At 30.3% G+C, this 13,657-nt stretch overlaps 1 protein-coding gene across 2 annotated transcripts in view; it reads left to right on the top strand.

Moving 5' to 3' along the window:
• LOC107445928 (uncharacterized) overlaps nucleotides 1–13,657 on the top strand; it is a 258,022-nt gene that overhangs the window by 183,845 nt on the left and 60,520 nt on the right. The window lies entirely within an intron of this gene.

Below are 13,657 nucleotides of genomic sequence, written 5' to 3' on the forward strand. Positions count from 1 at the left end.
TATATACAATATTCCAAAAAATTTAGATTTTTCGCGCATGTGCAGAAGTACTATTTTAAAAAACTACTAAATTCTGCATAAAAGAGCTACTTTACTTGCTCATATCTTGCGCAGTAATTTTATAATTAATTTTAAATTGCTCCAAAATCTTTGTTTAATTTTACAGCAAAAACATGTAAGGCAATTTTTTTTTTTATAAAAATGTCTAAAGCTCTATAAATATTTTAGCGAGGTTTACGAAATTTTGTGCAATTATAGCATATAATAACCATTTATTGCCACGTTTATTAGCATAGGGTGTTCAAAAACACTGTTTTCTCTTTGTTAATTATTGTCTGTTCCTCAAACCTCTAAAAGCTTTAAATGTCGTCTATAAATATGAGAAATCGCATGATCTAAACACTTCTGAAGTTATTAAGTGATTCTTGAAAAATATGAAAAAATGTATCAGTATAGAAGTGTTTAGATATTTATACATGAACCCATTAATGTATAAGTCGCTATTTTTAAGTAATATGTATTTTATTTGTTAACATTAGATGACGTGAATTTAGCTGGAAAGTTAATTAAAATCTTTTTTTCTTTGTCTAAAATGATTTTCTTCTTTTATTTGTTAATTTACATAAATTAGATGGAAAAAGTCGAAAAATTGTGAAAATTTGAAGGCTGAGGCGAATTGTTAGTAAACTGTCAAAAACTAAATTAATGTAAAATATATAAAAGAAAGCAATCTTACAATCTCAAGCTTTGAGGAAATTAAATGATAAGCCACACTTTTTTCAAGGAGAAAGTATGTATATCCAATTATTATTTCCAGATAGGCACTTTAAATGTTTCTGTAAATTTCCACTAAATATAACAGCACAAAACACTAAAACGTTTCAATGCTTACAGAGTGGCTTTTTCACCAAAAGCGCTTCTCTGAGCAATTTAAAAATGTGACTTATTATTTTGAGGACCCAGGTAGTTTGTATTTAACAAAATATGGGCTGAATACAAATCTATTTATTAATGTAAAATCAAACGAATTCAAATTCTTTTCCTGTGGCAGACTACTTTTGAGTGTGGCTAAAAAATTTAAAAGGCTACATTGTACTCCAAACACTTGAATAGTAATAGTTGAATAGAATAAAATTTAAAAGGAAAATGGTACGTACAAATAATTTATGAAGTACAGATAATATATATATATTATCTGTACAGCTGCGTACAAATAATATATATATTGCAACATATTCAGACCTTTGCATTGTAATTAAAACGAAATAACAAAAAAAGTGTCTGGAAATACGCTTGCTTTACGGTATTTAACAAAAGTTATTACCATCTTCATTGATTAATGCATAAAATAAAATTCAATTGAAATTGGTTTCAAAGATACACACAAAAAACACTTAATTATTGAATTCAATAAACTTTTCGCAAGGGAACTTGGGATACCTAGAAATCTAATTAAAATCCGTGCAAATTAGGGAATGTGGCTGGAAATACGGGAATTTCTTACATAACCAAGATGCCGAATTTTGAATAGAAAGCATATTTGATTGTGGCATAATTTTTTTAAGGAACACAGTGACAGTGAGTTTTTTATTCTGGACACAGCTCGAAATGCGTATTTACGAAAATGTACACAGCTCGAATAGCGTGTTTAAAAGAAAGAACATAGCTCGAAATGAGTGAAGAAAATGGTCACAGCTCGAAATACGTGTTTAAGAAAATGGACACAGCTTGAATAGCGTGTTTAAGATAAGGTACACAGCTCGAAGTAAGTGAAGATGGCCACAGTTCGAATAACGTGGTTAAAATAAAGAACACAGCTCGAAATGATTGAAGAAAATGGTCACAGATCGGAAAAGTGCATTTAGGAAAATGGACACAGCAGGAAATGCTCCTTATCAATGTTCAAAACAAATTTGACAACTGAAATAGGAATTGTGTTCTCTATTTTTTTAAAAAAAAATCACTTGGTTAAAAAAACTTCATTGTCTCAAAAATATGCAGATGGAAATAAAAGTCAACATGCTTCAAGCTGTCAAAAATAGACACCCATTCTCAAGATTTAATAAAAGGAATGAATAAAAAAATGAATAAAAGGAAACAAAAGTGATTTTATTTATTTATTATTATGATTTATTTTATTTTTCAAATCAAGTGCTTGAAGCATACCCACTTTCATTTCTATCTGCATATTTCTGAAGCCAATAGAGTTTTTTAATCAAGTAATATTTTACCGCTTCAGTTTCTTTAAGATTATTTATCTAATAGTAAGCATAATAATTACGGGTAACAGTCTCAGACATTAAAGTCGAATTGGTTAGGTATATTACAAATGTAACTTTTGAAGCATCTCTTTGGATTCGGTGCAGTAAATGATAAAGTGGACAGTAATAAAACTGAAAAAATAATCTAAATAATTAATGCCAATAGTTAAATAATCTAAATAATCTAAATTCGGGCAACCTCCATTTAATCTCACTATTGTTAATTCATAGGATCCGTGATAACCTTGTTAAAAGAACTGTTGACTTTTAATATATTTTCAAAAAATACTAGTCTTAAAAAAATGAACTTAATGATTTAGTCAGATGGACAACATCACACTACTAATTTATTTAGACCCATAAAGCTTATTCTTTAAGATGAAAAAACAATTTTTATAAGAGAAACTTAAAAAATGAAATAAATTTCTAAATCCATTTTTTTTAAACGCGTAGTTTGAGCTGTGTCCAGAAAAAAAAGGTCACATACTACATTTACCTTTATGAAAGTGCATAGAGAAATTTCTTCCTCATAATAGTTAAAATCAAACGAATTTTTAAGTTTTCTACAGGATAAATAGAGTTCATCATTTCATTTTATTTACAAAATAGATTCATCTGTTTCCTTAGCTTGTTTGCCAGGCTTGCTAAATTCTAAAATCCCATCTTCAGTTTGGAAATAAACCAGAAAGCAAACTTACTCTTTCTTTAAATTGACATTTAAAAATAATTACTTTACTACTCAAGTGGAACTGGCCCATAAAAAATACTTCAGTAATTATTTATTTTACTTTTACGCATTCTTACTTTTAAGATTGATAGAATGCTGCCATAATAGATAGTGACCCGTGAAATCAGAGGGAAAGTAATAGGGAATGTAGATCATTTTTATTAATATAAAAACTTTCTTTGGTTTATTTACCTCCTACTGTTTGTTCCTAATCGTCCAATGGCATTTAATCTTTTGAATTGTTTGCTTATCCAATTTGCACTTCTCAAGACTCAAATACTATAAGATATTAGTTTTGCTTTCAAAGGTTTCCTGAACTCCATTTGCAGTTCTTTATTTATTTATTTAATTTTAATTTGTTTTTCTTGTATAAATAGTTTCAGTTTTTAAAGAGCTAGTGATTATTCCTTGCTTTTAAAGAGAAATTATGTGATAATAGTTAAAAATTATATGGGGTTAAACAAATTAATTATTTCCTTAAGCGTTTGGATCGACAATCATTTTCTTTCACATTTCAATCCACTTACATAAAAAAATTAAATAATTAACTTTATGTGAATCAAAACTGTATAATGAAAATACTTGATTCTGAATCCCGAAAACTGCTCATGGGATTTTGCGAAAAAAGAAGCATTAAATATTTAATACCAATAGATTGTAGTATTGGTCGTATTATTATAATAACTAATTATTTTTCTTTCTAATTTCAAGCTTTTAATGACACTTTCTAGGAAATAATACTATTGGAAGCTAAAGTGTTCATGTACAGCACATAAAAAAATTTAAAAAAATTAGCCACCCTAAATTACTTTTGAACTAATGACCGAATTTTCACGTCTTAGTTATCGAATTTCAAAAGAGTCAGATAATTAAAATTCAATTTCTCTGGAACTATTCTACCAATTTTGCTAAAATTTGTATTTTGTTTACATCAATGTTTGAGTACAATATAAAATTTAAGAAAATTTCCAAAGGTGCTGGCAATGTACTAGAGCTTTGTTGTTGAATATAATTCTGTTCTGAAAAATAGGTCAATAAATAGTGACAATAAATGCTGATATAGGATTTTCCCGAGCTCTAATTTTTAATTTTAATATGAATTACGAAATTAGTAAAAAAAAATGTGTATCTTGAAGAAATACCGACTCGAACAAGGACCTGATAACAATTACTCTATAAAAAACTTAATTTTTATAAAAAAAACTTTATTTTATTTTTATTTATTTACTTATTTGTCTATTCATTTTACAAATATATCCGAAAGAAAAAAAAAATGGGATAAGCAATGTTTGAAAAAATATGCGTGAAATTATTTTTAAGTAAACGCGTTTCTTAAATTGGCTTAATTTTCTTTTCTTTTTTTTTTTTTTTTTCCTCTGTCAGTTTTAAAGGTAAGAAAACAAAAAAAGATGAGGGCAAAACTGAAAAATAAAATTAGGAATCTATAATTTTGACCAGCTACCCGATTGAAATATTGGAGCATTAATGTAAAAATTGAATCCTATCTTTAGGGTCGTAAATTCAAATCTGTTTTAAAAACTGTGTAAGATTTTCTTACAGAGGGTATGCTTTAGTGTTTGATTTTGTAAATTAATTCATAAACGTTATAAATAATTTACATATTTGATTCATGTCCTTTAAACTATTAATACAAATTCAATCGCTAAGTAGAATAAGAGTTTTATAAGGTATTATTTAATTCAATTATATTTTTTTTACATATTAGTACTTAGAATGTAATTTTCCTCAAGTCAAGTCTTAGTGTGCTTTATCACCAATAGATGGAAGCACTACGATTTAAAAGACGTGATTTTAATTTCGGAGTTGCATGTTTCAAATATGTAAAATAAGGGAAAATATTTTAAAATTAACTAGGACAATTAACTAGAAACTAGTGAAATTAACGGAGTGATATCTGAGCAAAAATTTTTTTAGGCAAGTTTGTTGTTTAGAAAACATTAGGAATAATCTAGCTTCTGTTCCTGAAAGGCACAGACTGCTCAACTTCTCATGCAAGAGATAAACTGCAGCTGAAATTAGTACTAAAATTGCAATTCAAGCTATAAAGAATTATGATGCTTTTAATTTAAATATAATTTTTTCATACTTAAACTTTCATTTTAAGAACTTAAATTTAACGTCTTTTATACATATTTTTTTCGTTTTTTCTTGTCTTCGTTCTTTCTTTCTTCGCATATTTCTTTCATATTTCGTTCTTAAATAGAATAATGTATCTGCTTAAAAAGTATAATCAAAATTTAAGACGCAGTTTAATTTTTATGACCTTCACAGCATATGAAGATTCAACCAGAATATTTTCATTTTTAAAGTAAATATAATAAATGTGAGTAATGCATATTTTTTTAATAAATGTTCGCTCAATTAAAATGGTTAAATTAATATTCTTACATGTTTTTAAAATCAAAACTAAAACCTAAAAATTCCTTATTGTACAATTCTCATAATATTCAACTGTTAAACAGTTATTATATATTTTATTAGCATTGATAATTAGTTTTATCAATTAGTTTTATGAATTGTAGAAAAATTAAAATAATAAAAGTCAATTGGCATACACTATCAAAGAATCTACCAATTAAGACAGAATAGGCTATTAGTATTTCAAAAATTAAATAATATGTTGGACAGTTTTCATAACCTAATTTGGTTTTTTCTTTCTTTATTGCAATACTTTGAAAGAAGCTTAAAAACTAAATTTCAAACATATGATACACTTTAGAATATATTGAGTTCATTATAGGGATTACTTTTACACAGATAGGGATTACCTTATTGTAGTGTATATTTATTACAGGGATTAACTTTGCCGCAGATGTGACACCGGTGCCCTTTTCATTTTTTTCTGACGTTCTAATTACAAACACAAATATATTTTGGTATTTTTTAATTATAAAGTAAAAAAAAAACAGTCTAATAGTTACTAAAAAGTTTGTTAGATTATCGGAATTACAATAGTACTAAAATATAAAATCCTGGAAAAAGTAGTTTGAAATTTTTTTTTTGTCATTCATATTCAAGATAATTAATTAGATTACAAGATCATTATAGATAATTAATTTTTTATGTTAAAGAAATTTCAATAATAAATAACTGTTTTTTCAGATTAAACAAAACTGCATAAATTGGAAAAATTATTGTTTGGAAGATTTTACCTTTAACGCAGAAAAAAGACACCAGTGTTTCACGCTGTACACCATAATCATATATTATTAAAATGCTAAATATAATATTTTTCACTAAATTAATACAAAATATTGAACAAATTATGAAAAATATGTTTATTAAAAATTCTGCGTCAAAAGTAAGTTCAAATTCTTATTTTGATTTCACGCATTGTAGTAACAGCGATGTATAGTGAGCATATATGGCAGTACTTTTACTTTCGTTACTTGTACCGCCGGTACAAGTAAAAAGTACGTACTTTTACTTGTACTTCGTTACTTTTTAAATTTAGTACTTTTACTTGTACTTTCGTTACTTTTTTAGGGAAAAAGTACAAGTATTNAAATTTTGAATTGTAAGGTATAAAATTTTTTATATCATTTTACAGTATCTAATTTCACATGGCAAAATACAAAATTTGAGCAAAATAGTTCGACATGCTCTTGATAAATCGAATTTTTTAACAGTCGTATTTTTAAAATTCGATTTCTCAGGAACTATTTGACCGATTATGCTCAAACTTTGTATTTCGCAATGTAGAAATGCATTCCTTAAAATGATGTGAAAATTGTATACCTTACAATTCAAAACCTTTTTTACTAGTATAAAATAAAATAATGAAAAATAATAAATACTCACTGAAATTTTTTTTGCATGGAATAAATTGTGGCTAAACGAATTTTATAATTGCGTGCAAACCATTTTCAATTCGTTTAAAAATTTCTCTAAATATGACAAAATATGCAAAAAGTAAAATTAACATGAAGGGATCCAAACTATGGAGAGCTCTTTGGACCAAACTATATAGACCATATTTTCCAGATTGCGGCTACCCCTATATTTTGGGGGTCAGAAATCCGAATTCTTCGAAAAGCAGGTTATAGAGAGAAAGTGAATGTTTGTGTCGAATTTTGTAACTTAAAATATCGTCTGCTCTGATTAACTAGCATATTTGAAGCCACCCCTCGAAACATTAAGATTGAGTGCTAGAAAGACCATTTCATCAAAAGTTATTGAAGGTGATCTGTTTTTTATATTGTGCATTTTGTGTAGATGATCACTATAATGAAGGTATAGCTCTTATAATGTACTTTGTAAAAATTATTTTCTGGCGAATTCGAATCCAAAACTCAGAAGATGAATAAACTTTTGCCACAAACATCTAGACATATATATCTTCTTAGGAAATTATTTCAGTGAACTAATCCAGAATTGGCAATAATTAAACGGAATTCCTGGAAATGTCTCTTAGTTTCTCCGAAAGCAAGCCGAAATGTAATTAAACCAATGATTGATTATTTATCAAGGAGATATATATTTGAAAATCATATGAACCTGTTGCATTGCAGAGGCTCATAATCACATTTTTATTCATAATTTATGTTTATAAATCTGATCACTTAACTTTATTGACTGAAAGTCGCAATCATATTAAATTCGAAATTACTTATGTTTTGCCATTTTAAAACGCTTATATGTCTTTCAGAGCAGGAAAATCATTAAATATAATTTAATTCTCTTAGCAAATATTAGAGTTGGGAAAAGCTACCTTTTTTTCATATCCTGTTTAATTTGTTCAAATTGGATAAGATCAGGTACTAGCATACTTCCAGTTAATATTTAATTTACTCTCCAAAATATAGGTATTTTACATTAAATAATATTTATTTTTGTTGTTGTTGTTGTTAATTTACGTCGCACTAGAGCTGCACAATGGGCTATTGGCGACGGTCTGGGAAACATCCCGGAGGATGATCCGGAGACATGCCATCACAATTTTGATCCTCTGCGGAGGGGATGGCACCCCCACTTCGGTAGACCGACGACCTGCACGTGAAGTCGAGCAGGTTACGGCAGAACAGTTTAACGAGGACCAATACCGCACACCCTTTGTCCCAACGCAGACTGATCCAAGTGGTCACCCACCCGCACACTGACCGCAGCCAGTGATGCTTGACTTCGGTGATCTGCTGGGAACCGTGTCTTAACGATCAGTCCACTGCGGGACACATTTATTTTTGGAACTAAAAGGATAATTTATTATTCAAATAAATGTTTAAGAAATTCTATTAACACAGCTGATTATTTGAAAAAGAGAAAATTTAGCAACTCGGTTTTGTTTAACTTTCCCCAATTTATGAAAAATATTCTCAAATATTACAAATTTTGATTAAAATTTCCAAAAGCATATTTCAATCAGACCTATAAGATCGTTAAATCTTGCCCATATCGCTAGTTCAAAACTAAAACGACACATCTGCAGGTATAATACGTTTGCAGATGTGTCGTTTTAGTTTTGAACCAGCGATATGTTCGGTGTGTCTAATTCTCATTTCTGTGAATCTCAACCGAATTTCTTCGGAAAACGTTCTTAAATATGCATATACTTTGGTTATTATGCAAAAATTAAAAAAGAAAAAATTATTGTAAATGTCATTGTTCTTTTTGTTTGAAAAAAATGTAATTTTCGATGCATTATGAAAGTAAAAAATTGCTCAAAATATACAGAAGGTCATTTAAGGTCATTGCTTCAGATGGATTGCATTATACTGCAGTGCAACAGAGAAATCTACGTAAGAGACAAAAAATTCAAAATTGAGATTTGAATAACTTTGGCATTTTTGTATTAATAAGATGCATATAGCAAATAAACGTGTGTGTTTTTTTTAAGAAAAAAAATATATCAGTTTTTAGAAATTTATTTTAACATTGATAGTGTTTAGCAATGGAAAGAGAATAGTTAAGTCGCTTTTCTCAAAATCTATCATAAAGTATTTATATTTTTTTTAATAGCTCAGCAGTTAAACTATTTTAGTTTTGTACAGTTTAACGAATTTCAGCTCTTTTGCTATTGAAATTTATATATTTATTTCTATACAATACCTTGTTCTTATCAACGCTTATTTTTATTGGAGACACAGGTATAAATATTTGTTTTAATACCTCAAGTAAACGGCTAGTTGATACTACACAAAATGGGAGTCATTTTACTATTTTTATGTTTTGCCAATAAAATGTGCTCGCTAAAACATAACTATTTATCAACCTATTTCATTACGGTATGTTAAAAATTAAAACCCAACATTAAAAATCTTAACGGCAGACCAAATGCAAAATCACATGTAGTCAATAAAAATTAATCCCCCCCCCCGAATTACGCACTCTGGGACAAAGACACTTTTGCAAACAAAAGTAAAATTGAATTTTAATCAAATAATTCTGTTTATTTTTAATTTAATGTCATGCGAGTGAACAATTTAATTTATCATACTTAACTTTTTAACATTTGCACTTGGGTCCGCCACCTATCCATTTCGAAAACATGTAGCAATTTATTTAATTTATGTTACAAACAAATCCAAATTTTATGGAGAATCCATCAAATGGATCATGAAAATAAAACTTGCGACTTTTTGACGTTTTATTGCTCAGAAATTATTTTACCGATTTTCTTATTATCACTTAAAATTAGAATTAAAGTCTAAAAATTGTTATTTCAAATCTGAAATAAGTTAGTGAATTCTTCGCCATAGATCATTTACAGTAATTAAATGTACTTTTGACGACTTTTTGACGTTTTATTGCTTAGAAATTATTTCACCGATTTCTTTATTGTCACTTAAAATTAAAATTAAAGTCTAAAAAATGTTATTTCAAATCTTAAAAAAGTTAGTGAATTCTTCGCCATAGATCATTTACAAAAATTAAATCCACTTTCGACGACTTTTTGACGTTTTATTGCTTAGAAATTATTTCACCGATTTCCTTATTGTCACTTAAAATTAGAATTAAAGTCTAAAAAATGTTATTTCAAATCTAAAAAAAGTTAGTGAATTCCTCGCCATAGATCATTTGCAATAATTAAAACTACATCAACAATAATTATTCTTAAATTAGCTTTGATTTAATGCTCTATTATAATTTACCAGCTGTTCTGATATCTTACTATTTGTTTAACTTTAACATTTCTCTTTGTACAGATTTTATGTGTTACATCAATGACAGCCTTAAATTTCTCTCAAATTTTATAGTTATTTTTGTAAATTGCTTTCTTGAGAGACTTTTTAAAATCCAAAAATAANCTACCGTAAAGTGCTCGACTTCGTGCGCAGGTCGTCGGGCTACCGAGCGGGGGTGCCATCCCTTCCGCAGAGGATCAAAATTGTGATGGCATGTCTTCGGATCATCCTCCGGGATGTTTCCCAGACCGTCGCCAATAGCCCATTGTGCAGCTCTAGTGCGACGTAAAGTAACAACAACAACATTAAGCGCTTAGGAAAATTTTAAAAAATTCATGATTTCTAAGCAACAAGTTTCGTATTAGACTGATCATAAAGACACGGCTCCCATAAGAACTCCGAAGTCATACGGTCAGTAAGCAGGTGGGTGACCACGACCACTTTGATCCGCCTGATTAGGGGCAGAGGGTAAGTGGTATCGGTCCTAGTTAACCTTCTACAGTTAAGTGCTCGCTTTTTCTCGCAGGTCATTGCGCTACCAAAGTGGGTGAGCGATTCCCTCTGCAGAGGATCAAAATTGTGTTGGCATGTCGTAAAATTAACCTTAGGGACATTTCCCAGACCGAAGTCCTACTACTACCACATAACTAACATTTTTTTTTCTAATGCCCACCTGGATAATGACCTAGGTCATACACGCACCTGAAGGGCAGATTTGTTGGCCACTCTTTCAGGGGCACCATATTAGGTGGTCCAACGTTGCTCCCACAGTAAGGACAGATAGTACAGAGAAGGAAAGAACATCCATGCCTTGCCCGGGATTCGAACCCAGAATCTTTCTGGCGTAAGAGCAGTTCCCTAACCCCTACACAGGCCAGTCGGCTACATAGCTAACATAATGGCATTAATTAAATTGTAACGTGTTTAGTTCGTGGATACAACATTATTAGAACATTTTAAGAATTATCTAAGATACTAGGTCCCACAGTGAACTGATCGTAAGACACAGTTCCCAGTAGATCACCGATGTCAAGCATAATTGACTGCGGTCAGTGAGCGGGTGGGTGTGCGTGGTATTGTTATACTGTCTACTGTAAAGAGCTCGACCGTAAGGCGTAGTTAGTAGTACCATGAGGTATGTAGTGAGGAAGCCATCCCTTCTGCAGAAGATCAAAATAGTGACGGCATATCTTTATCCTCAGGGATGTTTTCCAGATCGTCGCCAATTGCTCATTATGTAGCTCAATGCAACGTGAATAAAGTGCTACAACTATTACTGCTAAAATATTAGGCTTTCGTCTAATAAGATAAAATCTTGTTTGACGTAAATCATGGAATTGCGATGTTCAATTGATTAAATGAAATTTAAAATTATGAACCATTTTCAGAGAAAGTAATTTTATATTTTTCGATTAAAATTTAAACATATAAAAACTATTTACAACCATTTGATTAAAAGTGCTCAATGAAATAATATTGCGCCATTAATAATTTTTTTTCTCTGCTAGATCCATTATTTTTTAAGCAATAGAAATGACCTAGATCGACACACAAGGTCGCATGTTTGTACCTTGACCTTGATATCGATAAAGAATTTTGACACTTACGAGGAAATATTAGACAGGAATATTTGTAAAATCTGTGAGCTTCAAATGTGACTTTCGTGGCTTCGGTGCACTGACCTTTCTCCAATCACATTTCCGTATGGGAGACAGCAGGCTCGAATTTTGTTGTCATTCCAAAAATGTCATTTGAAACTTTCTTGTTTAATTTGTTTTCAATAGCTCTTTCCTTTAAGTATTTGAACAAGGGTTTAATAGGAAAATTTAAGTAGAATAATTTTGTGCTTCATGTAAGAAATTAGAAAATGAATGTTATCTAAATCTTTAGGTTCGGGTCAAGAAGATATTTCAGAATCTCAGCTCTCTCAAGCGAACAGCTACAACAATTTGGATAAGCTGACTAGCTTATCCAAAATACAAATAATATCAATATATAGATAAAATACCAATATATTGACAAAGTATAGCTTATCCAAATTTTGAATAATCTGACTAGCTTATTTCGGGAAAACTAGATAGGTGTGGTAGTAACTTTTCTAAAAGAATATTCGACCCTTTCAATTTAATATTCTGAAAATTGAAATCCCTGACAGAGTTTCTCTAATAAAAATAATCTTTTTTTTAAATATTGGAAAGGTAAAGGGGTCAGATTTCGAATGTTCTTCTAGAAATTTCGCTATCAGTATTTATAGTTCTCGCGAAAACCTAGACAGCTCAAAGTTGGAAAATCTAATGAGAATGCATAGCTGCATCGAAAATAGCATCAAATCAAAGTTAGAGAAACTGAAAAGCTGAGATAGTCGATAGAATATATTCCACTGCCATAAACGAAAAAAAAAAAAAAATTCGTGATCCGAAATCTTTAAGAAACTCGTTGCTCAATCGTGAATAATTTACAAGGGCTTGTAACAGAGTGGGTCTCAGGTTTAAACTTCAAAGACACTGAAAATCTTAGTGCACCACAGGGAATAGAAAACAAATTAGAGAGTTGTATAAAAGTATATTTGCGTGGAGAATAACATTAGATCCAAGTTGGAGAAACTGGTAGATTGAGATTATCAATAAATAAAATTTCTGTACTATAACTGAAAAAAATTGCATATTCATGATCCAAAATCACTGAAGATTCGTTGTGATTGAACATGAATAACACATAAGCACATATGACAGAGAAGGTATTAGGTTCGAGCCACGAAGTCAATCAGTTCTTTACAAGAGGATAGCATATAAGTGCTTAATCGAAGTAAGACAAGCAGGAATACCGAAATAGATTATGGTTGCTGTTGTTTGCTTACGTCGCATTAGAGCTGGACAATGGGCTATCGGTGACTGTCTGGGAAACATCCCTGACGATGATCCGAAGACGTGCCATCACAATTTCGATCCTCTGCTGAGGAGATCGCTCCCCAGCTTCGGTAGCCCACCAACCTGCGCGTGAAGCCGAGCACTTCACGGTAGAACAGTATTACAAGGACAGATACCGCACATCCTCGGTCGCTTTGTAGGCTGATCAAAGAGGTCACCCACACACACTGACCGCAACTAATGATGCTTGACTTCGGCGTTCTACTGGGGATCGCGTCTTAACGATCAGTCCACTGCTGGACTAAGCCCCCTTGTCTATAACTGAGAAAGTCACAGATTCGAGTTCTGAAATCACTGAAGAACCTCCGTACTTAAATACGAATGGCACACAAGCATTTAATTGCATTCTAGGCAGCTTGATCTTTTTTTTAGCTCGGAATGTCCAAGAAACAAAGATAATTGACGCAAATGGTAAAGATTGAAACAAGTTCACACCGATAAAATTAGTATTTCAAAGTAAATAACACGCACGTGACTATTTATGTAACTTATGAGATTGATATATGTTTAGATATTTAAAAACACAAATATAATTTTTTTATTTCAAGCAAGCAAATATACATGCAGGATAACATATTAGTACTTCATACTACATTTCAA

The sequence above is a fragment of the Parasteatoda tepidariorum genome, chromosome X1 (genome assembly GCF_043381705.1).
Source record: "Parasteatoda tepidariorum isolate YZ-2023 chromosome X1, CAS_Ptep_4.0, whole genome shotgun sequence".
In the NCBI taxonomy this organism is placed as follows: Eukaryota; Metazoa; Arthropoda; class Arachnida; order Araneae; family Theridiidae; genus Parasteatoda; species Parasteatoda tepidariorum.